Below are 18,928 nucleotides of genomic sequence, written 5' to 3' on the forward strand. Positions count from 1 at the left end.
TGTACCCAGCGCAGGGTGGTGCCTGCACCCAGAGCGAGGCGGTGCCTGTACCCAGCGCAAGGTGGTGCCTGTACCCAGCATGGGGCGGTGCCTGTACCCAGCGCAGGGCGGTGCCTGTACCCAGCGCAGGGTGGTGCCTGTACCCAGCACGAGGCGGTGCCTATACCGAGCACGAGGCGGTGCTTGTACCCAGCACGAGGTGGTGCCTGTACCCAGCGTGAGGCGGTGCCTGTACCCAGCGCGAGGCGGTGCCTGTAGCCTTCACTTCCCCTCTCCTGAATGTGCTGGCTCTGGCGGGGGGTCGGTATTGTTCCACGATGACTGGGCCCTCTCCGATCCTTCACTCATGCGGCCATTCTTAATGCGAGAGTCTAAACAGTGAAGATCACAGGTTATTGAACCATTGGAATTTTTACAGCGAAGCCCAAGCCCATGCTATCACACATGCACCTTTCCGATGGGGGCACTGGATAGTAATCAGAGCAGCGACCCTGGCTGAGCTATCCTCTCCCTAACCCGGGGGTTTGGACAGTGATGCAAGAGCAGGATCACGGTGTGCACGAAGCTCTGCCAGTTGCTCGAGCTCACGCTGTGAGATTCGGAGCTTGAGGAGCGGCTGGAGTCACTGCAGTGCATCAGGGAGTTCGAGAGTTTCCTGGAAGTGGGTCACCCTACTGCCACAGAAGGTGCAGGAGGTGAGGGAGTGGGTGATCACCAGACAGGGTAGGAGGAAGACTCAGGTAGCGCAGGAATCCCCCAAGCCAGTGGCACTCGCTAACCGGTTTTCAGTTTTGAATACCAGGGAGGGTGACGACTCCTTGGAAGAATGCAGTAGGAATTAAACCCCTGGCACCACGAGAGATTTGACTGCACACAGGGGAAAAAGAAAGAGCAGAAATGCAGTAGTCATAGGGGATTCCATAGTTAGCAGCATAGACAGGCATTTCTGCAACCACAAACATGATTCCCGAATGGTATAAGAACATAAGAATTAGGAGCAGGAGTCGGCCATACGGCCCCTCGAGCCTGCTCCGCCATTCAATAAGATCATGGCTGATCTTCGAGCTCAACTCCGCCTGATCTCCATATCCCTTGATTCCCCATGAGTCCAAAAATCTATCGATCTCAGCCTTGAATATACTCAAAGACTCAGCATCCACAGCCCCCTGGGGCAGAGAATTCCAAAGATTCACCACCCCCTGAGTGAAGAAATTCCTCCTCATCTCGCTCTTAAATGGCCGACCCTGTATCCTGAGACTATGTCCCCTAGTTCTAGACACTCCAGCCAGGGGGAAACAACCTCTCAGCATCTACCCTGTCAATCCCCCTCAGAATCTTGTATGTTTTAATGAGATCACTTCTCATTTTTCTAAAGTCCAGAGAGTATCGGCCCATTCTACACAATCTCTCCCATTGTACTTTCCTCAAGGTCTCATGCAGGTCTTTTACGAACCTGTCCCGGTTGACCTCCCTCATTTGGGCTTCGGTCAGGACCGGTACCAACACGTGAGTCGGGGTCCTCACCGCCCTACCGGTCATCAGCTCATACGGAGAGTGCCCTGCGCTTTTGGAGAGGCTGGCCCGGATATTCATGAGAACTAGAGGCAGGACCTCGTCCCATTTCTTTGGGTACCCCCCTATCTCCTTCCTAAGCCTTTCCTTTAAGGTCCGGTTCATCCTTTCCACTATTCCCGATGATTGGGGGTTGTGGGCCACATGCCATTTTCCCTGCATCCCTAAAAGTTTCAGGGTGGTCTGCAAGACTTGTCCTGTGAAATGGCTCCCCTGATCTGATTCCACCACCTGGGGCAATCCCCATCGGGAGAATACATCCCTTACTAGGATCTTAGCCGTGTTTAACGCTGTGGCTGTTCGACAAGGGAAGGCCTTAACCCAATTAGAGAAAACATCCACCAACACCAGACAATACTTGTTGTCTGCTTTTGTGGTGGGCAGTGGCCCAATGAAGTCTATTTGTATAGAATAGAGGATCTAAGGATCCTTATCTGAGGAAGGATGTTCTTGCCATGGAAGGAGTGCAGCGAAGATTCACCAGGCTGATACCTGGGACGGCAGGAATGACGTATGAGGAGAGATTGGGTCGATTGGGCTTGTACTCGCTGGAGTTTAGAAGAATGAGAGGGGATCTCATTGAAACTTATAAAATTCTAACAGGATTAGACAGACTAGATGCAGGAAGGATGTTCCCGATGGTCGGGGAGTTCAGACCCAGGGGTCACAGTCTAAAGATAAGGGGTAAGCCATTTAGGACAGAGATGAGGTGGAATTTCTTCATCCAGAGAGTGGTGAACCAGTGGAATTCTCTGCCACACAAGGCAGTTGAGGCCAATTCATTAAATATATTCAAGAAGGAGTTAAATATATTTCTTAAGGCTAAAGGGATCAAGGGATATGGGGAGAAGGCAGGGACAGGGTACTGAATTTGGATGATCAGCCATGATCTCATTGAATGGTGGAGTAGGCTCGAGGGGCCGAATGTCCTACTCCTGCTCCTATCTTCTATGTTTCTATGTTTCTATGAATGCCATGGTCCCTCTACCCTCCTAATCTGTCCCAACGGTGCCTTTCTACGGTGGGGTTCTAGATTATTCGCAGCGCACACTAGGCACTCACTGCAATATTCCTTCACCTCTTCCCTGAGATGAGGCCACCAACCCACCTCCTCCACTTTCTTCCAGGTATTTTCCGGCCCTGGCTGTCCAGCTCCCGGACCCCCGTGAGCTAGCTGTATATATTCCTCCTGGTACTGTTTGGGCACGATCCACCTTTCCCCTTTAAACAACATCCCCTCTTTGACCACTATATCTGCTGCTCCAAAAGGACCATCAATTGGTTCCCCTTCTACCCTTTTCTTAATCACGGTTTTTAAAACCGCATCTTGTGCTTGAACCTTGGTCAGGCCTGGGGGCAACTTCACCTCCTGTGGGCCCTCCATATCCCTTATGGCCGCGATCTGTCCAGATCGGTACGGGTCCCAAAGTACTCCCTCCCTGGCCCCTTTTTTGCCAACTCGTCGGCCTTCTGGTTACCTTTCCATTTAGACTCGTTTTTTGAGTGCGCCTTTACTTTTTCAATGTAATGCTCCCCTTTATTGCCCGTAACGCCCAGGATTGTGTTCAGCAGTGGGGCGATTACTGACGGTTTCCCGTCGGCGGACTTGAATTCTCGTCTAGCCCATATTGCCAGATACTCAGTGCAAGAATTGCACGTGAACATCAAGTCTGAGCATATTGTGTAGGGGGTTGGGAATTCCTCGGGATGCCTGACCACATAAGCTACAGCCGCCAGCTCGGCCTGCTCTGCGCTCAGTGTGCTGGGGAGTTTGATGGCTTTCTCTATTCCCAGCCCCTGGGTCATAAATCCCACACCCTGTCCTACACTCTCTATTTGTCACCGAGCTGGACCCACCCACATATATATCTCTCCCTGTCGGATGTTGCCCGGCCCGGAATCCCACGTTTACATCCCATACCCCTTCTATAGTGCACACATGATTCGTCCCTGGATAAATCATGTTCAAGGCCAGCTTAGGTTCCGCCAATCTTTCCACCCTCAGGTTCATCTGGGAGAGAAGCAATGTCCAGTGGGCAATACGACTGCTACTCACTGTCCCATCTTTTATCCTCCCGTCCAATAGCATCTGTGTCGGGGTATGACATGTCAGTAAGGTTATTAAAGATGACCCCGTAAATAATTGGAAACGTTTGACGGACCAATAGCTCGCCAAAAGGTGTCTTTCACAGTTGGAGTAACCCCTCTCCACATCTGTCAGGACTCGGGAGGCATAAGCCACTGGCCTCAACTTGTCATGTCGTTCTTGGAGCAACACTGCACTCAAACTATCCCCAGTAGCTGCTACCTCCAGATCAAAATCTTTGTTCCTGTTTATTGCTCCTGGTGCGGGTGCAGTTTGTAAATTTTCCTTTAGGTGAGTAAATGCCTCCTTACAACTCTCATCCCAATACCATCCTACTCCTTTCCTAAGGAGTCTAAGCAAAGGGGCTGCCGTGGCTGCATAGTCTTCAATAAAATCCCTGCAGTACCCTGTCATTTTTAATGTGGAAGCAAATCATCCTCGGTTCCGAGGGACTGCCTAAGAAGAAGAAGAAGTTTCTCTCTTAACTCGTTGTGTTTTTTCTGATTCACACGTTCCTGAATCAAGTTTATCACTTCTTCAACGGGACTCGGTCTCCTTTGGTTAAACGTTCCATCAATAATACCTGGACTTCCTCCGCACAGGCGCCTCTGTCTAATTTACTCTGATATGCATTAATAAAAATTTTACTAGCCATTTGGTGATTTTCCTAACAGACCTCTAACATCAATAACTATCGGCGCGCAATTCTCGGGCACTCCCCACTCCCTGCGGGGTTTATCCCTCCTCAAGGGTAGCAGCTGATCAGGAAGCTACTTTTGAGGTCCGATCTATTACACAATACTAGCCACTTTGTCTTGTCCCATCTGGGGTACCAATTGTAAGATCTTAATCATCTCTCAGAGTTCTTGGACAAGACACCAATAGGCAGCAGTTAGTATGTTTGAGCAATAGATCAAGATTTATTAAGCTTACAGCGTAATATACTTAACATTAGGCGATAGTTTTAATGAATAGCTCACAGCCCTTGGTCTCATAGAAACATAGAAGATCGGAGCAGGAGTCAGCCATTCGGCCCCTCGAGCCTGCTCCGCCATTCAATGAGATCATGGCTGATCATCTAAATTCAGTACCCTGTCCCTGCCTTCTCCCCATATCCCTTGATCCCTTTAGCCTTAAGAAATATATCTAACTCCTTCTTGAATATATTTATATGATCTCTGGAACCTGTCGGACACAGATGACGTTTTCTTAAGTCTGTTCCTTTGTTCTCGCAGTAAGTCTGTGTAAAGTTGTTATTTGAGTATCGAGGTTTTAACCCTTTTCTCATCAAAGGTTGGGTTGGCCAGTGTCCATATATGGGCCTAGAAATTCATTATAGCCACTTTTGGGGCGGTAAAGTCGGGCGGCCGCTAAAGTTTGCGGCCGGCGCAAATTCGAGGCCACTTCGCCGATATTCATTAGCTTCGCCTTAAGAGTTTGCTTGAGCGCTAAAACTGGCGATGCACGGCTCTCTTTAGGCGCTAAGCCGGAGGTGCTGAGCGATACCGCCGAGGCCGGGCGCAGCGCAGGTGCGGCCATTTCTTGATTGATAGCAGACACCCTGGCGCCGGCCAGCTCTTAAGGGGGAAGGGTCGACTTGGTCTGCTGCCACGCCCTGGACACTGGAGCCCTCCAGCTAGGCCTGAACACTGCTGCTGGACCCAAATAGCGCCTCAAAGTATGGAGAAGGCCCGTGAACGAGCTCAGCGCTTCTCAGAGCATGATCTGAGGGTGCTGGTTAGCGCTGTGGAGAAGAGACGCCATATTTTGTTCCCAGACAATGGGAGGAAGCCGCCGGCCCGCGTCTACCAGGAAGCCTGGAAGCATGTCGCCACCAGGGTGACATCCATAGATACATAGATACATAGAAGATAGGAGCAGGAGTAGGCCATTCGGCCCTTCGTGCCTGCTCCGCCATTCGATGAGATCATGGCTGATCCTTTAATTCAGTATCCCGTCCCCGCCTTCTCTCCGTAACCCTTAACCCCTTTTGCCCGTAGAAATATATCTAATTCCCTCTTAAATATATTTAATGAGCTGGCGTACACTGCCCTCTGTGGCAATGAGTTCCACAGGTTCACCACTCTCTGAGTGAAGAAATTCCCCCTCATCTCTGTCCTAAATGGTTTAGCCCTTATCCTTAAATTATGTCCTCTAGTTCTGTTCTCACCCGCCAAGGGAAACATTCCTTCTGCATCCAGTCTGTCTAGACCTGTCAGAATTTTATACACTTCTATGAGGTCCCCTCTCAATCTTCTAAACTCCAGTGTGTACATCCCTAAACTGCATAGTCTCTCCTCATAGGTCATTCCCGCCATTCCTGGTATCAGCCTGGTGAATCGCCGCTGCACCCCCTCCATGGCAAGAACATCCTTCCTCAGATGAGGCGACCAAAACTGTACACAGTACTCGAGGTGTGGTCTCACCAGTGCCCTGTACAGCTGCAGCAAGGTATCCCTGTTCCTGTATTCTAACCCTTTTGCTATGAAGGCCAGCATACCGTTTGCCTTCTTGACCGCCTGTTGCACCTGCATGCTCGCCTTCAGTGACTGGTGTACAAGAACACCCAGGTCTCTCTGTACTTCCCCCTCTCCCAATCTATTGCCATTTAAATAATAATTTGCCCTCCCGTTCCTGCACCCAAGGTGGATAACTTCGCACTTGTCCACATTATAGTGCATCTGCCATTTATCCGCCCAATCGCCCAGTCTGTCCAAATCGCTCTGGAGCTTCCTGGTCTCTTCCTCTGAGCCCACCCCCCCTCCTAGTTTAGTGTCGTCTGCAAATTTGGAAATGCTGCATCCGACTCCCTGATCCAGGTCATTAATGTAAATTGTGAACAGCTGGGGGCCCAGGACAGATCCCTGTGGTACCCCACTTGTTACTGCCTGCCATTCAGAAAATGAGCCGTTTATTCCAACTCTCTGTTTTCTATCTGACAGCCAGTTCCCTATCCACGCCAAAACTTTCCCCTTTATCCCATGAGCCTCAATTTTCCATGCTAATCTTTTATGTGGGACCTTATCGAAGGCCTTTTGGAAGTCCAGGTACACCACATCTACTGGCTCTCCCCCATCTATTCTACCAGTTACTCCCTCAAAAAATTCCAATAGATTAGTCAAGCACGATTTACCCTTTGTAAATCCATGTTGACTCTGTCCTATCCTGTCCCCATTTGCTAAGTGCTCCGCTATTTCATCCTTAATGATGGACTCCAGCATTTTGCCCACAACTGATGTAAGGCTTACAGGTCTGTAATTACCTGCTTTTTCCCTACCCCCCTTTTTGAATAGTGGGGTAACGTTAGCTACCCTCCAATCCATCGGCACTGTTCCCGAGTCTAATGAATTCTGAAAAATCATCCTTAGTGCATCCGCTATCTCTAGGGCCACCTCCTTCAGTACCCTAGGATGCATGTTATCAGGCCCTGGGGATTTGTCCACCTTCAATCCCTTTAGCTTCCTTAACACCATATCCTTAGAGATATTGATTTGCGTCAGTTCCTCCTTTGCCAATGTCCCTATTTTTCCCGATATCCCAGGGAGGTTTTTTGTGTCTTCCTTCGTAAAGACTGACCCAAAGTATGCATTTAGTTGATCTGCCATTTCCTTATTTCCCATTATATATTCCCCCGTATCTGACTGCAATGGACCAACTTTGGTTTTCACCAGTCTTTTCCTTTTGATATATTTATAAAAGCTTTTGGAGTTAGTTTTTATATTTTCCGCCAGCTTGTTTTCGTAAGCTATTTTGCCCCTCTTGATCATGCCCTTTGCCCTCCTTTGCTCTATCTTAAACTGTTCCCAATCTTCCGCTCTGGCGCTTTTTTTGGCTATTTTATACGCCCTACCTTTGGATTTTATGCTGTCTCTAATTTCCCCTGTTATCCACGGTTGAGTCACCTTTTTAGATTTCCTTTTATGCCAGATTGGTATAAACAATTTTTGCAATTTTGTCATTCTATCTTTAAATGTTTGCCATTGTTTATCTACCTCCAGTCCTCCCAGGAATGTTGTCCAATCAGACCTACTCAGTTCCCGTCTCATGGCATCATAATTCCCCTTGTTTAAATTCAGGACCTTAGTCTCTGAGTCAATTTCTTCGCTCTCCATTTCGAGTGAGAAATCGATCATGTTATGATCGCTCTGACCCAAGGGTCCCCGTACAACAAGATTACTGATTAGTCCCTTCTCATTGCACAGTACCCAGTCCAATATAGCCTGTTCCCGAGTTGGTTCCTCGACATATTGATCCAGATAACCATCCCTTAAACACTCAAGGAATTCCTCCTCCTCATTATTTTTACTGATTAGGCTAGTCCAATCTATATGTAAGTTAAAGTCACCTATGATGACAGCTGTGCTCTTATTGCACGCTTCTCTAATTTCCCTCGTGATGCCCTCCCTAACCTCTATTTTACTATTTGGAGGCCTATATACCACTCCTATTAATGTTTTTCGCCCCTCGCTATTTCTTAGCTCCACCCATATAGATTCTGTATTAACTGAGTTAATATCCTTCTTTTCAATTGCATTTATCCCCTCTTTTACTAGCAATGCTACCCCTCCTCCCTTTCTTTTTTGTCGATCCTTCCTAAATACTGAATACCCCTGTATGTTAAGCTCCCAGCCCTGCTCACCCTGCAACCATGTTTCCGTAATCCCAATTAGATCATAATTATTAACCTCTATTTCCACAGCTAATTCATCTACCTTGTTCCTGATGCTTCTCGCATTAAGGTATAAAACCCTCAGGCTTTTTTTATGCTCACATTTTTTATGAATTAGTTTGGCCCTTTGTTTTTTGTTCCTCACCCTTTTACCATTTATTTCTGTCTGCCTTTCACTTTCCTCTATTTCACTACATAGGTTTCTAGCCCCCTGCCATACTAGTTTAAATGCTCCCGAACTGCTTTATCAAAAATTACCCCGAGAACATCAGTTCCATCTCTGCACAGGTGTAGACCGTCCCTTTTGTATAGGTCACACCTACCACAAAACTGGTTCCAATGCCTCAAAAATTTAAAACCCTCCCTCTTACACCACTGCTCAAGCCACGTATTTAGCCTAACTATCCTGTTCTCTGTACTCTTACTAGCACGTGGCACTGGTAGTAATCCAGAGATTACTACCTTCGAGGTCCTACTTTTTAGCTTGGCTCCTAACTCCCTAAATTCTACTTGTAGGACCTCTTCCCTTTTTTTAGCTACGTCGTTGGTACCAACATGTATCACGACAACTGGCTGTTCCCCCTCCCCCTCCAGAATGTTCTGCACCCGCGCCGAGACATCCTTGACCCTTGCACCAGGGAGGCAACATACCATCCTGGAGTCTCGGTCGCGACCACAGAAACCCCTATCTATTCCCCTTACAATCGAATCCCCTATTACTATAGCCCTGCCACTCTTTTTCCCTCCCTTCTTTGCAACAGAGCCAGTCATGGTGCCATGAGCCTGGCTGCTGGTGCCTTCCCCCGATGCGTCACCCCCCCCGACAACAGTACCTAAGACGGTGAACCTGTTGCTAAGGGAGACAACCCCAGGGGATTTCTGCACTACCTTCCTGCCCTTGCTCTGCCTTTTGGTCACCCATGTACTGTCTACGCTGGCCTTAACCTGCGGTGTGACCAACTCACTAAATGTGCTATCCACACAGTGAGGTCCCCAGGAGCGCTGTACAATGCCACAAAAAGCTCAATGACCTCGCCAGGATTGTCAGGGTGAGTACTAGGGTTGCAAAGGGGTGGAAAGTTTCTGGTAAATTTCCGGTAAATTTCCGGAAATTTTCCACGGGAAGTTTAGCTTGGGAATTTGGGGAATTTTGCCCAAAAAAGCACATGCTAGCATAATATTGTTTTTTTTGTATTTCTTTCTTTTTTTTCCACAGGTCCTCTCTTAAAATTACTAACAGAGATGGAATCTTAATTATTAAGGAATTTCTTAATCAATATATGTTTATCTTCTTACTTGGCTTGTTTTAATAATTATAAGTTTTGTGTGTGACTATGAACAAATGTGTCCTGATTGGTTGGATGAGTGGATGAGCGATTAGCTCCCTCTATTTGTAATATTTGCATATCGAATTGTGATTGGCCTGCAGGCATCTGTAAGAATGCTATAGTTTTTTTAAGATCCAGGTTAGGGGTCCTGAGGGAAGTCATTTTGTTTTCTGCTGATGTTGTGATGATGCAGTAAGTAAATCAGACTTTATACCAAATAAACCAGTTACTTGTCCTTCAATTTAAAATATACAAAATAATACACTATTGGTGATGTAGCGTCGTGTGTGTACAGGTCATGCTTCCATCACATGGAGCATCAGCAAAAATGTACTCACCCTGTTGCAATCGTGCTGATCGACCGCAGTTCGACACAGAGATGAATGCCTTTTATTTCTCTGCATAGAACAATGCCACGTTTACCGTCGGATGTGTGGAAGCATTTTACCCCAGGCATTAAAGATGGAAAGACTGTGTACATGTGCAAACACTGTAGAAAGCCATATGTAAAGAATGCCACAAAGATGCAGCAGCATTTATCCAAATGCAACAACTTCACTCATATTACGTCTATTGGGTGCGCAGCTCATGGGGTTAACCTGCTCCTCAAGGACATCATGGGTTTGAGAACCATGGAAGCACTGTACAAGAGAGCCAAGCAAGTTGTTAAGTATGTCAGGGGAAAACAGGTAGTTGCAGCAACCTACAACTCCAAGCAAATGACAAAGCACAAGAACACCACACTGAAGCTGCCCAACAACACTAGATGGGGTGGTGTTGTCATAATGTACAACAGCCTTCTGGAGGGTAAGGAGTCACTGCAAGTAATGGCAATATCCCAGTCTAGGGATATGGAAACCACCATCAAGAAAATACTGCTGGATGATGTGTTTTGGGAAAGAGTGGTTAGCAGCCTTAAACTACTCTCACCAGTAGCATCTGCAATTGCTCAGATTGAAGGAGATGACGCTGTCTTGTCAGATGTTCTCAGGCTTTTTACTGATTTAAAAGAACAAATCAGCATTGCCCTACCCACATCCCTGCTGCTCAAAGCAGAGGAGAAGGCAATTGTTCAATTCATACAGACGCGTCAAGAATTTTGTGTCAAGCCGATTCATGCTGCACCCAAAGCATGTTGGGAGACCAATACTTTCTGGAGAACAGATCAACAGCGCTTAGTGTGATTTCTACCCTCTCACACCATCTCACTCTGGATGTGGGCAAAGTTCTGGGAAGTCTGGCAAAGTTCTCTACCAAGCAAGGTCTTTGGAATGGGGATGGGATATGGGAATCATGCAAGCATATCAGTGCACATACCTGGTGGAAGGGACTTTGTGCATCTGAGGCCCTGTCACCTATTGCATCGGTGATACTCCAAATCCCACCTTCATCAGCGGCCTCTGAACGAAACTGGTCACTTTTTGGGAATACGCATACAAAGGTGCGCAACAGGCTGACTAACAAGAGAGTGGAGAAACTGGTGGCTATCCGGGCGAACCTACAACTTATTGCGGTGGCTATCCGGGCGAACCTACAACTTATTGAGCCAGATACAGAAGTGTCCACCACACAGCTAGACACTGACACAGAGGAGGAAATGGACACGTCAGAGCCAGAGTCAGAGAATCAGGAGGAGCAATGAGGAGTACAAGACTCAGAAGACTCATGAGTAGAAGACTCAAAGGGACAAAATAAGGACAAATTACAGGCTAAATAAGCTGACGCTCTTTTTATTTTATTTTAGATGGGTCTTTTTTGTGGGGGTTCAATAAAGTTCAAAATTATAACCTAAATAAAGTTTTGAAAGCCTGTTTTTATTTGTATGGAACAGTATGTCTATTTTGACGACAAAGATAATATAAGGGTCAGAGACAAAAACCATCAGTGTGCAAAAAAACTCAAAATTCCCATAAATTCCCAAAATTCCCATAAATTCCCGAAAATTCCCATGGAAAGTTTCCTCTTTTAAAAATTCCCAGAATTTTGCAACCCTAGTGAGTACCCTTTCCAGTGTCCTCCTCATCCTTGCATGTGCACCTCACATTATGGGCAAAGGGACCTGAAAGCCCTAATGGCCAGCCCTCATGCAGCAGCTATGGGACAGTCATGAGCATCAATTGCACATTGTGCACTTAACACACTGGCCAGGCTATTCGACCATGGGAGGCAGTGCACACAAGATCAGGGCTACACACTGGCCAGGCTATTCCACCATGGGAGGCAGTGCACACAAGATCAGGGCTACACACTGGCCAGGCTATTCCACCATGGGAGGCAGTGCACACAAGATCAGGGCTACACACTGTACTTAGAGGCCGTCCTTTCTCTTGCAGGCCAAGCTGGCCAATAATAAGAGGAGCCGGACTGTGACCGGGGGAGGCGGACCCCAGATCCAGCCGCTCACCGAGCTGCAACAGCGCGTGGAGCGCATCATGGGTGCCCGGGTGATTGGCCCCGTTGCATCTGGAGATGCCGACCCTGTTCTGGGCACCAATGGTAAGGACATCACCTTTTGGACCTCTCTCGTCCCACTTGCGCATCAGATCTACATCCTTTGCCACTGTCCGACCAATGCGCTGAATGCCACCACTCATGCATCCCTCGCTGACGCCCTCTCCTCACTCTAAAGCTACTCTTGTGCCTTCCTGCTTTCAGATGGTGAGGAGGAGGTCCCTGAAGTTGCCAGTGACAGCCCCTCAGAAGAGGAGGAGGAGGAGGAGCAAGAGGAAGGCGGCCCATCAGGGGACCCCTCAGCCGTGGCAAGCCATGCCACTGTAGGGGAGACGTCTTCCCTGGAGGGGAGCGTGGGGGAAGTGTCGGAGGGGAGTGTAGCTCCTGGGACCAGCGGCCTGCAGAAACGCGGGAGGGGGGTGGAAGCTCAGCGGCCTTCTCCCCAGAGGGGGGAAGGGTCGGAGGGGAGTCCAATTGCTGGGCCCAGCGGCGTCCAGCAACGCAGGAAGGGTCGGCCAGTTCGGCGGCCTTCTCCCCAGAGGGAGAGTCCGGCCTCCAGTCCGGAGACGGTCAACGCCGAGGAGATGCGCCGCCTCGAGGACATGTCCGCGGACTCGGAGCACCGGCACACGGAGCTCATGGGGGTAGTGGGACGGATGCCTGAGGCCATCGAGTCCCTGTCTCGGAGTGTCACCGAATTCGGGGCCTCTCTGGCAGCGACTGGCCAGGTGATCAGTGGTGCCGTGCAGTCACTGGCTGCTCTGATGCGGTCACAGAACAGGGCAACACGGGCACTCACTGCTGCCACACTCGCTGTGTCAGCCCGGCATCGCCAGGACACCCGGCGCGCTGCAGCAGCACAGCGGTCGGTCCCTCGGCAGATTGCTGCGCATGCTGCAGTGCTGGCCTGGGCGAGTGCCAGTGTCTCAGGCAACCAGCGAGCGCCTGCCATCCGCCAGCTTGCCCCCATTCCTCCAGCTGCCACTGCCACTCCCCCAGTGGAGCTGCCACGAGCTGCTGCAGCGACTGATGCTGGCCAGCCACAGCTGCAGCATTCACCAGCCGGCCCCTCGAGGGCCAGACCTCGTCTAGGCCGACCCCCAAGGGCATCTGCCGTCACGACATGTGCCCCTCAGGAGCCTTCCCCCAGCCTTGCAGCAGCCACTGGCCTCACTTTGAGGAGGAGCAGCAGGGCGTCCAGGGGCCGGCAAAGTTTGCAGAGGGCATCGCCCTCGCGGGACACAAAGTAGAGGGTGTGTCCAAATGTTGTGTTTTTTGGAATGGTTGTTTTTTGAAGGCCGAGGATGAGGCCATTTTTGTTTACATCTTTTGTTAATCCTCCCCAGGTTGTGGGAGTGAGTCATGTGTGTGAGTGTTTTTTGGGGGTTTCGTGTGTTCTTGGTTTTCATGTGGGAAGGGCCCTGAGTTTGTACAATAAACCATTTTATTTATTCACATTGTCCATGTTTGATCTTTGAAGTGTTTGTTGCCTTAACCGGCTGAGGGCTTGCGGAACGGCTGCAATCATGTTCTTTCATTGGCACAAGCCATTCCCTGACAGGGGGCCTAGAAGTGACGTTCAATAAGCCACCGACGGGCGGCCCTTGGACCTTCTGCCTCCCTCCTGGGCTGGTACTCCTCGTCCTCCTCCTCCTCATGCTCCTCCTGCTCCTCCTCCTGAGGTGGTGGTCCAACGTGAGGTGGCAGTGCCTGAGTCCTGCGGATAGCCAGGTTGCGCAGCATGCAGCAAACGACGACGAATTGGGAGACTCGCTCCTGCGAATACTGGAGGGCTCCCCCGGAGCGATCCAGACAGCGGAACCGTTGCTTCAGGACGCCGATTGTTTGTTCGATGAGGTTCCTGGTCGCTTGATGGCTCTCGTTGTATGCCTCTTCAGCAGGGGTCGTGGGCGCGCGGAGCGGGGTCATGAGCCAGGTACACAAAGGATAGCCTTTGTCCCCGATAAGCCATCCTCTTGGGTGAGGCTGTGCCTGGAAGATGTCAGCCACAGTAGTCTGTCGCAGGATAAAGGCATCGTGGCTGCTGCCTGGAAAGCGGGCATTGACAGCTAGGATGCACTGCCTGTGGTCACACACCAGCTGTACGTTGAGGGAATGGTAGCCCTTCCGGTTGCGGTAATCCTCGGGATGGTCCAGAGGTGCCCGCAAAGCCACATGCGTGCAGTCAATGGCGCCCTGCACCATGGGGAAGTCCACAATTCTTGCAAATCCCACTGCACGCTGCTGCTGCCTCTCCAGGGTCATGGGGAAGGAGATGAATTGGCGTCTCCTTCTGAAAAGGGCATTGGTGACCTGGTGGATGCAGCAATGCACGGCGAACTGGGATATGTTAGCAATGTCCCCAGCAGCTGATTGGAAGGAGCCGGTGGCATAGAAGTTCAGAGCCACCGTCACCTTCACTTCCACCGACAGAGACGTCCTGCACCTCAGCTGTGGACGCAGATCTCTGTGAAGCAGCTGGCAGATCTCTGCAACCACCTCCCTTCTGAATCGCAGCCTCCTAACACATTGCGCGCCAGTCATGTTGAGATACGAGACCTGCTGGCGGTATTGCCTGAGTGGGTAAGGCCCATGTTGCCGACGCCTGTTGCCCCCTCTGCGTCTAGCCAGGGCTGCCCCTCTCACACAGCGTCTGCGAGCCCTTCCGACATAATCCTGAAACTCAGCATTGGCACCCCATGCAGCCACCATAATATGCTGGCAAACAATGAGATATCAGTGAAGGCGAATTGCAAAGCTCTGGCCTGAAGCCAAAAATACCTGTCCTAGTGTTGGGCCAAAGCAGTAAGCTCCCTTCCTTGTTTTTTTTCAAAAAATCCGTTGCACAAGAGTGATTGCTGCAAAATGGCTGCACTTTATAGTGCAGGGTAAGTGCCCTTTAATTTGCGCTCCCCGCGGCCCGCTTCGGCTGTGCACCGTTCCACTCCACAGTCGTTAGGGGCGCCCGGCGCTCAATGGGCCGGCGCGACTGAAGTTCCGGTTTGGGGCGCACAAAGGGCGTTGCACGAGGAAATGACGCGCGCAAAGACTTTGCGCCGGCGCTAAATGTCTACTGAAGTTGGGGCGAGGTCGCGCTGCGCCCGGGCGCTAAGCGCCTAGCGCTCGAGATCTACTCCTCCTAAGGCGCTAACGGCTGGCGCAGCCAACTGAATTTCTAGGCCAGAGTGTCTGGGACACATTAATGATTAACCTGCGTGGGGACTTTGCTGTCAGAGAAGGAAAACGACAAAGTCCAAAGTGCCGTTTGCCCCACTCAGTGTGACCTTGAAATATTGTGTCCAGGCTGATGATCTGTTCTCACCATATGATCCTTCCCCCCACATTGACCTTTCTGAGCTCCAGCCAGGTGGTTCTAAATACCCAGGTGGCAAAGACAAAAATCTACATTTTCCCAGCCCTGAGGAGACGGGTCTGGAGGCGGGACAGTTGACAAAATGTTAAAAACTGAGGGCAGTTTCAGAACCCGCATCCGTGCTCAGGAGGCTGGATGAAGAAATTCACCCCTTCCCACAAACAGAGCAGGTGAACGGCCTCTCCCAGTGTGAACCCGCTGGTGTGTCAGCAGGCTGGATGAAGAAATTCACCCCTTCCCACAAACAGAGCAGGTGAACGGCCTCTCCCAGTGTGAACCCGCTGGTGTGTCAGCAGGCTGGATGGCCGAATGAATCCTTTCCCACACACGGAGCAGTGGGAGGCATTCAAGGAGGAGATCCGGACAGTTCAGAACAAATATGTGCATTTAATATGCAGGGTAAAGAAAAAAAGGGAGTCGTTTGACAGAAACCGCGAGCTAAATACTGCAGGATCTTTAGCGGAGTACAGAAAGTGCAGGGGTGCAATGAAAAAAGATGTTAGGAAAGCAAAGGGAGAGCATGAGAAATTCTTGGCAAGACAAATCAAGGATAACCCAAAGGTGTTTTATAAATATATTAAGAGTAAGAGGATAACTAAAGAAAGTATAGCGCCTATTAGAGATCAACAGGGTACTCATTCTGTGGAGGCGGGAGGTGTCGGTAGGTTTCTTAATGATTAGTTTGCGTCTGTTTTCACAACGGAGAGTGGCGATGCAGACATTGCTATCACGGAGGAGGAGTGTGAAATGTTAGATAAAATAAATATACTGAGAGAGGAGATATTAAGGGGTTTAGCAGCTTTAAAAGTGTATAAATCCTCAGGCCCAGATGAAATGCATTCCAGGCTGTTAAGCGAAACAAAAGAGGAAATTGCAGAGTCCCTGACCATCATTTTCTAATCCACTCTGGCTTCAGTTGTGGTGCCGGAGGACTGGAGGACTGCTAATGTGGTACCCTTGTTTAAAAAGAGAGAAAAGGATAGACCGAGTAATTATAGGTCAGTCACCTAACCTCGGTGGTGGGAAAGTTCTTGGAAAGAATTCTGAAGGACAGGAAACATCTTCATTTAGAATGCCACCGATTAATCAAGAATAGTCTACAGGGAGTTATTAAGGGATGGTCGTATCTGACAAACTTGATTGAATTTTTTGAGGTGGTAACAAGGAGGGTAGATGAGGGTAGTGCGTTTGATATAGTGCATATGGCTTTTGATAAGCTTCCACATGGCTGACTGGTCACAAAGTTAAAAGGCCATAGGATCCAGTGCAAAATGTCAATTTGAATTCGAAGCTGAGTCGGAGGCACGAGGTAGGTTGTAATGGTTGATGGGTGTTGCTGTGACTGGAAGGCTGTTTCCAGTGGGGTTCTGCAGGGCTCAGTACTGGGTCCCTTGCTTTTTGTGGTATATATCAATGGTCTAGACTTGAATATAAGGGTTATGGTTAAGAAGTTTGCTGATGATACTAAAATCAGCTGTACGCTTGAAACTGAAGAAGGAAGCTGTAGACTGCAGGAACATATCAATAAATTGGTCAGGTGAGCAGAACATTGGCAATTGGAATTCAATCCGGGGATGTGTGAGGTAATCTAGTTGGGGAGGGCTAACAAGGAAAGGCAATACACTTTAAATGGTAGGACACTGAGTAGTGCAGAGGAACAATGGAACCTTGGAGTGCATGTCCACAGATTCCTGAAGGTAGCAGGCCAGGTAGATAAGGTGCTTGAGAAGGGATACGGAATGCTTGCCTTTATTAGCCGTGGCATAGAATAAAATAGCAGGGGGGGATATCCTTCAACTGTATGAAACACTAGTTAGGCCTCAGCTAGAGTACTGCGTGCAGTTCTGGTCACCACATTACAGGACAGATGTGATTGCACTAGAGAGGGCATGGAAGAGATTTACAAGGATGTTGCCGTGAGTAGAGAATCTTAGCTATGAGGAAAGACTGGATCGGCTGGGTTTGTTTTCTGTTAAACAGAGGAGGTTGAGGCGAGACCTTATTGAGGTGTATAAACTCATAAGGAGCCTAGATAAAGTGGATGGAAGGGACCTATATCCCTCAGCACAGCGGTCAGAACCTGGGGGCACTGATTTAAAGGAATTGGTGGAAGGGTTAGAGGGAATTTGAGAGGTAATGCCTTCACCCAGACGGTTGTAGGGGTCTGGAACTCACTGCCTGATAGGGTGGTAGAGGCAGGAACCATAACCACATTTAAAAAGTACTTGGATGTACACTTGGGATGTTGTAACCTGCACGGCTGCTGATGTTATGCCCAGTGCCAGCATCGGGCGCTCGCAGGGCAGGTACAGGACTAGTTAGATAAGAGGCTCCCAGTAATTTCTGATTTTCCTTATCTTTTAGATTGCGTACTATGGAGCTTCATCCTAAATCCTGGAATTCTTTGCTGCTGTCGGCCTCCATTGTGACCCTCACTACAATCCTGCCGACTTTATCTGTGATTATCTCAAATTTCTGACCAGCCTTGAGATGGTACGATATGCCCCTAGATCGAAATGTATCTTCAACTTGCTCACCTTGACGTCGATCGTGGTCCAATTACCTCAACTAGGCTTGTAGTCTCTGCAATATCGAAGATTAAGAGGTTGATTTGATGAAGATAGGAGCAGGAGGAGGCAGTTCAGACCCATCGAGCCTTTTCCGTCATTCAATGAGGTCATGGCTGATCGGTATCCCAATTGAGAACCATGGGCCTTTGCTCCATATCCCTTAATAACTTTGGTTTGCAAAAATCTACCAATCTCGGACGTAACATTAACAATTGACCTAGCATCAATTGCAGTTTGTGGAAGAGAGCTCCAAACTTCTACCACCCTTTGCGTGTTGAAGTGTTTCCTAACTTCATTACTTGAAGATCTGGATCCAACCTTTAGGCTATGTCCCCTACCTCTAGACTCCCCTCCCGCTGACAACCAGCGTAGATGTACCAGAATGACACTTGGACTCCCAGGGTTAAAATACGAGAAGAGATTACACAAACCAGGATTGTAATCCCTGGAATTTCTCTCCATCTATCCTATCAGATCCCCTTAATATCTTGAAAACATCGAACAAGTCACCCCTTAACCTTGTAAATTCCAGGGTATATAAAACTTGTGTGTGTAATCTCCCCATGTAACTTAACCTTTGGATTCCAGATATCATTCTGGTAAATCTACGCTGCACTACCTCCAGGGTAAATATATCCTTCCTACGATGTGAAACATAGAAATATAGAAGATAGGAGCAGGAGTAGGCCATTCGGCCCCTCGAGCCTGTTCCGCCATTCAACGAGATCATGGCTGAACATTCAAATTCAGTACCCTGTCCCTGATTTCTCCACATACCCCTTCATCCTTTTAGCATTAAGAAATATATCTAACTCCTTCTTGAATATATTTAATGAATTGGCTTCAACTGTCTTGTGTGGAAGGGAATTCCACAGGTTC

Source organism: Somniosus microcephalus, unplaced genomic scaffold (assembly GCF_052327205.1).
Source record: "Somniosus microcephalus isolate GS21.2 unplaced genomic scaffold, FLI_Smic_1.0 unresolved_chr6, whole genome shotgun sequence".
NCBI lineage: Eukaryota > Metazoa > Chordata > Chondrichthyes > Squaliformes > Somniosidae > Somniosus > Somniosus microcephalus.